The following is a 10573-nucleotide window of genomic DNA, read 5'->3' on the forward strand; positions in this document are numbered from 1 at the left end:
CTCGAGTGTATACACTTAGTCATTTACATTTCACTATAGAGATATATTTTGTTTTACACATGAAAACATGATGTAATGGAACCATATAGCTATGATGTAATTACATTCCAGAAACAACTATAAGTGGAAATCCAAATCTTCCAGAAGCAACAAGGCAAGAAGGCGTGTTCGGCAAAGAAATGCTGCCATACAAATCAAATGTTGTAAAACATAATTATTTTATTGTATAGTATAGTATAGTATAGTATAGTATAGTATAGTATAGTATAGTATAGTATAGTATAGTAAAAAGTTTCAGTTAACAACCTCTAAAGCTTCTTGTGACTCTGGAGAGATTAAAGATGAAGACAGATTGTTTCACAATCACAGAAGATTATCAAGTAAAAAACCCTTTATTAAGCTAAGAACTACCTACCTACCTACCTACCTACCTACCTGTCTGCCTGTCTGTCTGTCTATCTATCTATCTATCTATCTATCTATCTATCTATCTATCTATCTATCTATCTATCTATCTATCTATCTATCTATTCATCAATCCATTCATACATACATACATACATACATACATACATACATACATACATACATACATACATACATACATACATACATACATACATACATACATACATACATACATGCATGCATACATACATCTTTATGATGTTTGAACAACCCCTGAAAAATCGTTTGTAAATGCTTAATAATAAAACATAATTGCAACTATTTTAGCCTGAGAAAGGCACTAGAACACTAGAACTATTAAACAATGTAAATTAAATAATCTTCTTTCAATAAACCAATAATGATAGTTATTTACCTAATACAACCTGGGTGAAACACTCTTTCCCACTTTAGGGCCACTCAGCAAATGCATGTGCCTGCATGTTTTTGGATGGTGGGTGGTAACTGAAGAACCTAAAGGGAACCCACACAAACACAGGGAGAAAAAACAAACAAAACAAAAAAACACAGACAGTAACCTGAACCCTGTTTACAGTTTCTCAGATCAGAGAGGAAATTCTCAAAACTTCTCGTTCAACCTTATAACCACATCATTTAGTCACTTGTGTACATCATAAAAACATTTATTGTTGCTTTGCTCAAATTGTGAATGCTTTTGCACAATCATTTAATGGATTGTGTAGAAGTGTCTGCTTTTTCCTACATTATCAGTTGTTTATGTTCATGTTGATCAAAATATATTATACTGGTTTTACCTAAATAGTCTTAAGCCCCAAAACATCTCGGCATTAGTTCATTGCATAAGTAATTGAATGCAAAATAGTTAAACCAGTTGTCATCTAAAATTTCTATTAAACTTTTTTTTGGTAAATGTGACTTGAATTAATGAATTGTGCAAATGAAGCTTGAATGTCACTAATGAAGGAGAGTGAACAGCATCAGATCAACCAATAATTAACTAGTTCTCTAAAATAGGTCAAAGGTGACTCTTGTGAACTTTCCATTGGAGAGTGTATACAGACAGCAAAACACAGAAGTATAAAATCTGAAAATGGATGATCAACTAAGAAACAAATGAACACTTGTATAGTACAGTAAAAGTGTGAATTCTTTTCGGTCTCTTGTAATCAATATAAATCAAATATGTAATAAAATAAAATTATTTGTGCTGCTAAAATTAATAGATGCCATACAGAAGGAAGTCATATTTTGTGCATTTTCAGTCATTGTAATCCAAACAATAGTTTATATTAGTATCAGGAAATCCTAAAACTGTGCAATCTGTGATCTTACTGACAACATGAATAAACATTTTGATAATTTTTTTGTGGACAATGACAAAGGGACTTTTCATTCTGATAGCAAAGACATGTTCTTTGACAAATACTTACTTTTGACAGATGTACTAAGGATTTTGAGTAAAGTACAGGCTTTTGCAAGAATTCCAATGTATTGTGCTGTTTGTACAAATTGTTATGAGAATGCACTTAATGGTTTGCAAATATTGAGGATAATTCGAAAAATGCCCAAAAGCAGCTGAGAAAAACTGTAATAGTTTATTTCTTTATTTCTTGAAATAAACCTCTTTGTGAATACAAAAATATTTATTACTAATATCAAACCTAAAAATGCATTTACTACCTTAAATAAAAGTATTATTCAATGCAATATTTACATTTTTGGCATACACCCTTATCCAGGGCGACTTACAACTAAGCAGTTGAGGGGTAAGGGCCTTGCTCAGGCGCCCAGCTTTGGCAGTTCGGTGAGGGTGGGATTTGAACTTGCGACCTTCCGATCCAAAGTTCAATGCCTTAACCACTGAGCTACCACCTCCCATTATTGAAGAGATTGTAGCAACATTCTAAACTGAATATAAATATAATCTCACCTGTCATATTTATGGAAGTGTGTCAATGAAACATGAGAAAAGCATTGGCATAGATGGCATTGGACACAGTAGCAGAAAGCCCAGTTCAGCATTTCTGGCACATGAGAATGGAAATATATTTTGGCAGGACATTAACCTAAAAATTTACATAAAACTTTATTATTTTTTTTTATTTCCTCACAGCACCTGGAATAATCATGGATATTTAAAAGTGTACCACTGGTATATTTACTTTTTATTTATTTTACATAGTTTCACATTATTTACATAGCAAAATGTATATAGCTATACTTTTATACTAAATTATTTTGATTGCTTATACACTGGTGCACTGGTATTTCACAATTTAGGCATTCACTATTATAAGAAAAAAAAAAAAAAAAAAAGAGTACACTGAGGAAAAAACAGGGGAAAACCATGTATATTTGTAGCACAGGGAAGCTCCAAGAGATAAGTTAATGGTACACTCGGGTATTTAGACCTTTTGTCATTTCTTTTTTAATGAGTGTTGGACAAAATAAATAAATAATTAACATCCTGCAAATACCAAAAATACTCTGGAAACTCAAACAGATGGTCCAGGCTTCTATCCTGTGTTTGTTATGAATTGTGTGATTGCCCCTTGTCTTCCTGAACTTAAGTACAATTTATTAATACCTGCGTCACCATAATTTCCACTCACTCGAGCCTTTTTGTCAGCCTTGACTTCCACTTCTCCCTTCTCAAGCAATGCATTCCTCCTGCCAGGAATATTTCATGGATTCCTTTCTGGCCCCCATCTGTTGGTATGCAAGCTTTGGGTTGGGTTGTTTCAAGCTTCAGGTAATGCTGTTTCCACTGGCTTTGTGCAAGGGGTCTCACTGTATTAAGGTGTCACTGAATAAGTTTTATTATATCTTTAATTACTAGAGATATTTAAACATATGGCAGCAATGTACAGATGTTAGAGTTTAAACCCTAGCACTTCAAGCTAATGTATAGTATTTATGATGAAACTCGATTAAAATGCAACTTTGTAAAAGCGTGTGTGAAAAGAAAATATCATTAAAAACCCTTTAAAATCATGAATTTTATTCACCGTCACTTTCTGCAGTCCATGAATCAGTAAGAAAGGCTCAGCTGTCCACATCTCTGCAAGAAAAAGAGATAAGAATAAGATCCTAAAATCTCTATTGCAAGGGATCAGATTGATATCTACTTTAATGCACTTTATAAAAGCTAGTCCTTTGGTATTACCATGTGTCTAATAATAAAGTAATATTCAGTATTTACTCACATAGCTGTGTCTGCCTTCATCCAAAGGTACTTTCAGTATTTCAGTTTTTTCCCTTTTGGTTACCAACCTAATATAATATTTCATTGTTTTATCATTTTAAGGTTCATACTTTCCTAGTTATCAGGAACCAACTCCCATTTTATAAGTTTTCCATTGAGATATTTTATGATGTCTATGGCATGTGAAGTCCATGCAGCTCTTAACATGCTTTTCCCTTGAAAGCTAATGTGACAATGTTAATTAAACAAAGTCAGGATTTCTTCTTATGAAAGACCAGCTGAGATATTTATGGCATTCAAAAGACAAGGGAAGTGTTTAACATGTCTCAGAAGAATTCCTAAGCCATTTCTTAGGCTACAGAAAAATGCAATAAAGAAGGAATACCCTGAGGGGATGAGTTATTGTAATGTTTAAAATGAATGTGATTTATAATTACTGTATCTGCATAATGACCTGTAAGATAAGAGTGAACTGATTCATTTCCTCTTCCTTTCTATATTTCATTATAATCACTGGTCTGGGTCACAAAGAGGAAATGGCATATTCATGAACTGTTTAGCTTATAAGTAAGCTAACTTAAAGGTCACTGATGTAATTGTGTATCAGTTAATTATACTATGTGAAGAATCTAGCAAACACTGCTAAACCAAGTCAAGTTTAGAGGGGCAGAAAATTATTTGTCCACTTGCTTTGTCAAGAGATTCATTGGTGGAATAATTTTCATGTATTATTTCAGATAATCTTTTCTCTTGTGTTTCTATTCAAGAATAACAGAATTGTATATTAGGGAATGCTACATTACACCTTGGCTACAGGCCCGGACTCTGTCTCCCACTACACCCTGTAACACTGTGCCAATCAGCTGTCCCCAGTGTTCACAGACATTTTTAATACCTCACTGGAGACCTGCCATATGCCAGCCTGTTCCAAGACCTCAGCCATTGTCCCAGTCCTTAAAAAGACAAGGATCACAGGACTTAATGATTACAAACCCTTCACCCTGACATCTGTGGCCAGGAAGTCTTTTGAGATCGCAGCCGACCCCTCTCATCCTGGTAGCAGACTCTTCCAGTCCCTCCCCTCTGCCAAAAGGTTCTGGTCGATCAGGATCAGGACCTCATGCCACAAGAAAAGTTTCTTCCCCACTGCAGTTTGCCAGCTAAACAGTGCCCCACTTAGCCCCAGATGGCATTGTTTCTTGCTTGCCTCCTTATTCAGCTCTTAAGATCATACCACTCTCTTGGTGAGTGTTAATTGTTTTAAAAGAGGAAATAAGATCCGTCCACTCTAATTATAAAATTTTCATCTTGCAAGTCACTGAATGTCTGTCATGTTCCTTTTATTCATTGGCAAGCATTTAATACAGCTGCACTCTTAGCACTTTTAGTTTCTTCTCCAGTTGTTTCAAGGCTGATAGTCACATCCTGCCAAACCGATGATTCCCTCATCTGTCCAGCTAACTCCTAGCCATGGTAAAATATATACAAATGCTGTGTTCACTTTTCTCTGTACGCACAAATGCTCTAATGAGAACAAAAAAAAAACAAGTAAATGCCGTTATGGCTGAGAAAAGTTTGGTGGAGGTAGTTTTTTTTCTCCCTGTGAAAGAATTTGGGTAAGCATGTGTTTCTTTATCTCCTTTAGGTGTTTACTTTAACTGAATTGGTGGATGTCAAAGGAGGGTGTTTATTATATTCTGCCTTTGATTGAATGCCAAAATGTCTGAGAATAGCCCTATGTAGGGAGGACCTGTCTTGACAGATCCTTGCACCGATGTACTTGCAAAAACACACAGCTTAGTTTTGCGTGGCATAAATATTAGAACAATGGCTCTTCTTTCAAACAATCTTTTATGTATCTTATATAATTATATTATATATTATATATAATAACAGCTTACTTAATCAACAGTTACAGATATTATACAGCCCATGCTAATAAAATTTGAAATTGAATTTTAATCCCTAGCCAGAAGTGGTAATGCAAATATTAGTAGTCATGTAGCAGTAGTAGTAGTACCAAGTTGCCAATACATGCTCACTATTTATTGCAATATGGACAATTTGCATGCACTTTATGTAATGTCCGCTGTATTGGTTTGTTTGTTCTAGCTAGTTTTGTTTTTATCTTGTGTTCATTTTTGTAACACATTGATCTGGGAAAAATGGTGTTTCATTTCACTCTGTATAAAGTATCTACTATAATCCCTTCACTTCCTTAAGGTTAAGATTATAGGAAAGACAAAAAAAATGGCTAGATCAGCATTTGTTTTGTTCTGTGAATACATAATAAACAGAATTAAACAAAAATTTTAAATATTATTTTTACCTATAAATCTCCATATATCCTTCCTTTTTCTTATCTTCGTCTGGGCTTTTAAACATCCTCATTTCTTGTGTTATCTCGTTTTAACACTAATCCTTTTACAGACTTGTCTGTCCTTGTGTCTAGTCTGTACCTGCCTGGCTGACATCATTATACATCACACTGAGTCAACACACATCTCCTGATTGCTAGACTACTTAATATGTGATCTGTTTTATATAATTATCAATGTGCAAAAAAGCCAGCTTACTGTTGTATAGCAGCAGTTTTGCACCATAATACACAATCCATTTTTGCGGAATAAAATGTCCTAAGAACAATATGTGAAAAATAATTCCCTAATGCAATGAAAACCCAGCTTGTGAGAAAATTCATTGGGGGGGGGGGGGGGGGGGAGAATAGGAATATATTTCGGAAATGTGGCTTAAATTCCCCAGGCATCTATAAGAATATTTGTTGCGATTAGTCATGCTTATTGCAGTTGCAGAGCATGCAGATTGATTATCAGTATGATGTCATAATAGCAAATACATTTCGGGAATACCTTTTGTCGAATTTATCAGTGAGAAATGCCGAAAAGGAAGACATGCATATTCTATTAATAAATACATAAGCATTTTTTTGTATATACATCCTTTTTTTCATATATATATTTATCTTTATATATTCTTATATTTAATTTTATATAGTTTTTATAATTTATTTATCAGTCTTCTTTTTTTCTTTGTATTATTTTTCTTCCCATCCTATTCCCTCATGCCGGAACGTCGTTATAAGCATCTCACTGCATGTCGTACCCTGTATGTATGTGTATGTGACAAATAAAATTTTATTTGATTTGATTTGAATAATAAAAGTATTTAAATTTTGCCTAGTGCATTCAGTCTGAAGTCAATTGCAATTACAGTCATTTGATGTCACCTAAAAATATGTAACGTTACGCAAAAACAATCGTAATAAATGTTGTTATTTATAAAACCAGTCCTTTTGACTAAAACTTTTCAGTACAAGTAAAGATATAGAAAGCCATTTGTAGGGTCATGCAGTTCACAGCCCATCAGTGAAGATTGTGACAAGCGATGATGGTGAACTGCCTTTGCATTCCTGTAGCAGCATGTACAAAAAAACGAGAGCTACATAGCAAAATAACTATTGGGAAAGCAGACAATCCACAATTATATCCAAACCAAGCTGCTACTACTACTACTACTATTACTACTACTACTAATTATAATAATAATAATAATTATTATAATTTCTTATAGTAGTAGCAGTAGTAATAGTAGTATTCTTTTCATAATGATTCACCCTGTACATCAGTATAAAATCTTTTAAACACTTGCATACTATTATTTATTTTAATAATTAAACCAACAGGCTGAATCATTAAATAATTAGCCCTTGCATAAACCAAAGCAAGCATCATACCACCACTAAGTAAAAGTAAGCTAACGACTATTTGTTGAATTGACATTTATCAATGGGATTTATATATACATATACAGTAAGGAAAATAAGTATTTAAACACCTTGCTATTTTGCAAGTTCTCCCACTTAGAAATCATGGAGGGGTCTGAAATTGTCATCGTAGGTGCATGTCCACTGTGAGAGACATAATCAAAAAAAAAATCCAGAAATCACCATATATGATTTTTAAACTATTTATTTGTATGATACAGCTGCAAATAAGTATTTGAACACCTGTCTATCAGCTAGAATTCTGACCCTCAAAGACCTGTTAGTCTGCCTTTAAAATGTCCACCTCCACTACATTTATTATCCAAAATTAGATGCACCTGTTTGAGGTCGTTAGCTGCATAAAGACACCTGTTCACCCCATACAATCAGTAAGAATCCAACTACTAACATGGCCAAGACCAAAGAGCTGTCCAAAGACACTAGAGACAAAATAGCCTTTTCCATGGCTGGAAAGGGCTACAGGGAAATTGCCAAGCAGCTTGGTGAAAAAAGGTCCACTGTTGGAGCAATCATTAGAAAATGGAAGAAGCTAAACATGACTGTCAATCTCCCTCAGACTGGGGCTCCATGCAAGATCTCACCTCATGGGGTCTCAATGATCCTAAGGAAGGTGAGAAATCAGCCCAGAACTACATGGGAGGAGCTGGTCAATGACCTGAAAAGAGCTGGGACCACCGTTTCCAAGGTTACTGTTGGTAATACACTAAGACGTCACGGTTCCCCTGCTTAAACCAGCACATGTCCAGGAACGTCTTAAGTTTGCCAATGACCATTTGGATGATCCAGAGGAGTCATGGGAGAAAGTCATGTGGTCAGATGAGACCAAAATAGAACTTTTGGGTCATAATTCCACTAAACGTGTTTGGAGGAAGAAGAATGATGAGTGGGGCCATGTATTGCGAGATTTTGGGGAACAACCTCCTTCCCTCAGTTAGAGCATTGAATATGGGTCGAGGCTGGGTCTTCCAACATGACAATGACCCAAAGCACACAGCCAGGATAACCAAGGAGTGGCTCTGTAAGAAGCATATCAAGGTTCTGGCGTGGGCTAGCCAGTCTCCAGACCTAAACCCAATAGAGAATCTGTGGAGGGAGCTCAAACTCCGTGTTTCCCAGCGACAGGCCAGAAACCTGACTGATCTAAAGAAGATCTGTGTGGAGGAGTGGGCCAAAATCCCTCCTGCAGTGTGTGCAAACCTGGTGAAAAACTACAGGAAACGTTTGACCTCTGTAATTGCAAACAAAGGCTACTGTACCAAATATTAACATTGACTTTCTCAGGTGTTCAAATACTTATTTGCAGCTGTATCATACAAATAAATAGTTAAAAAATCATACATTGTGATTTCTGGATTTTTTTTATTTAGCTTATGTCTCTCACAGTGATATAAACTGTATATAAAATATATATATATATATATATATATATATATATATATATATATATATATATATATATATATATATATATATATATATATATTTTATATACAGTTTACATATATATATATAACAGCTATGTTATATATATATATATATATATATATATATATATATATATATATATATATATATATATATATATATAACATTTAAGCAAATATTAATCCATACCTGTGAGAAGAGCTGTTGTGTAGGACTTGATGTTGATATCCCTTGATACATACTTGAGGCACCAATGAGACTCTGTGGGATAGTCTATTCAGTGGTGGCACCCTCTGCCACACTACTCCTCAGTCCTTCCTTCTCCTGAGGTGGCTCCTTCTCAACTCAGTATACTGAGGCACTGCTAAGACTCTGTGGAAAGGGCCACTGAGTGATGGCACCCTTTGGGTTGTCAAGTGGGCGCCCTCCTTCCTGGGTGTTTCGCTGAAACCTCCAGAGGGTTCAGCAGTGAATCCCAGCCTCCCAGGTTCACTCCCTAGATGCCATCAACTCGCTTAAAGACCCAGGCAGAGTCTTTTCTCTTCACCCACAGAGGGCTACGAACCCTCTGCAACCTACTTCCACTGGGCGTACCTTTACATTCCAGCCTTGTTGTTGTGCATCGGCTGCAAGTTCAGCGTACCTCAGCCATTTCCGTTCATAGGCCTCCTCCACTGCACCCTCCCAGGGAACGGTGAGCTCGATGATGTAGACAAGTTTGAGCGAGGCTGACCACAGAATCAGTCTGGTCGCAGGTTGGTGGCTGCAATTTTAGCTGGGAAGCATAGTTTCTTATTCAAGTCTGCCAGCAGCTTCCAGTCCCGTGCTCTACCCAGCTGACCATAGTCTGATCTTATGGTGGTGAGGTTGGCTTGACCTTTACCCTCCCGAACAAATGGTGTTGGCTGCCACTGGGATGATGGGGGAGGAAGGGCATTCACATTTGTCCGTCGATTTTCCAACACTGCAGCAAGACACTTCAGCACCTGGTTGTGCCGCCAGGTTTAACGCCCCTGGGTGAGGCTAGTCTTGCATCCCACTAAGATGTGCTTCAGTGTTGCTAGACTTGGGCATAGAGGGCACGTGGGGTCCTCAGCATACCATTGGCTTAGGTTTGCAGGAGAAGGCAGGACATCATAGGCAGCCCGGATGGTAAAGCTTGCCCTGAATGTCTTCATTTCCCACAGCTCTTTCCAGGAGATCTTCCTCTTCTCCACTCCTTCCTATGCCATCCACTGCCCTTGCTTTGCCTGTGCCACTGCCTGGGCGCACCTTCTTGCTTCCTCCTCCCGCCGTACCTCCTGGACCACCATCTTGCGTCTCTGAGATGGAGAGGCCTTGCTCCACACTGGTGTACTGGCCCCAAGTCCAAGACCACTCCTCCTCTCCTGCACTCGGCCCACGATGTCCTTGTGTCTGAGTGCTGCCTTTGCCTGCTCAGTTGCAGCCATCGGGGTCCACTTCCTTCCGGTGGCCAAGATGGGGGCCGCTTGGGCTACAAATGGATCACTCGAATCCAGTAGCATCATCTCCAGTCTGACTTTGGCACACTTGTACTCCTCTACCAGACTGGAAATGGGCAGGTGTAGTATCCCTTTGCCATAAAGTCCAATACTGCTGAGGCACCTGGGAAGGCCAAGCCACTTCCTTACGTATGAGCCGACCAGTCTCTCCAGCTTTTCCACCTTTGAGAGTGGGACTTCGTAGAG

General features: G+C 37.1%; 1 long non-coding RNA gene across 1 annotated transcript; it reads right to left on the bottom strand.

Annotated features, from left to right (window-relative positions):
* Positions 1-1008: 1008 nt before the first annotated feature.
* Positions 1009-5555, bottom strand: LOC310741568. Its single transcript, XR_014537983.1, has 4 exons — positions 5017-5555; positions 3636-3702; positions 3438-3490; positions 1009-3219 (listed from the first exon to the last, which is right to left on the bottom strand). It is a non-coding gene; the product is annotated as an uncharacterized lncRNA (long non-coding RNA).
* Positions 5556-10573: the final 5018 nt, after the last annotated feature.

This window comes from Silurus aristotelis (assembly GCF_946808225.1).
Source record: "Silurus aristotelis genome assembly, chromosome: 19".
Taxonomy (NCBI): Eukaryota; Metazoa; Chordata; class Actinopteri; order Siluriformes; family Siluridae; genus Silurus; species Silurus aristotelis.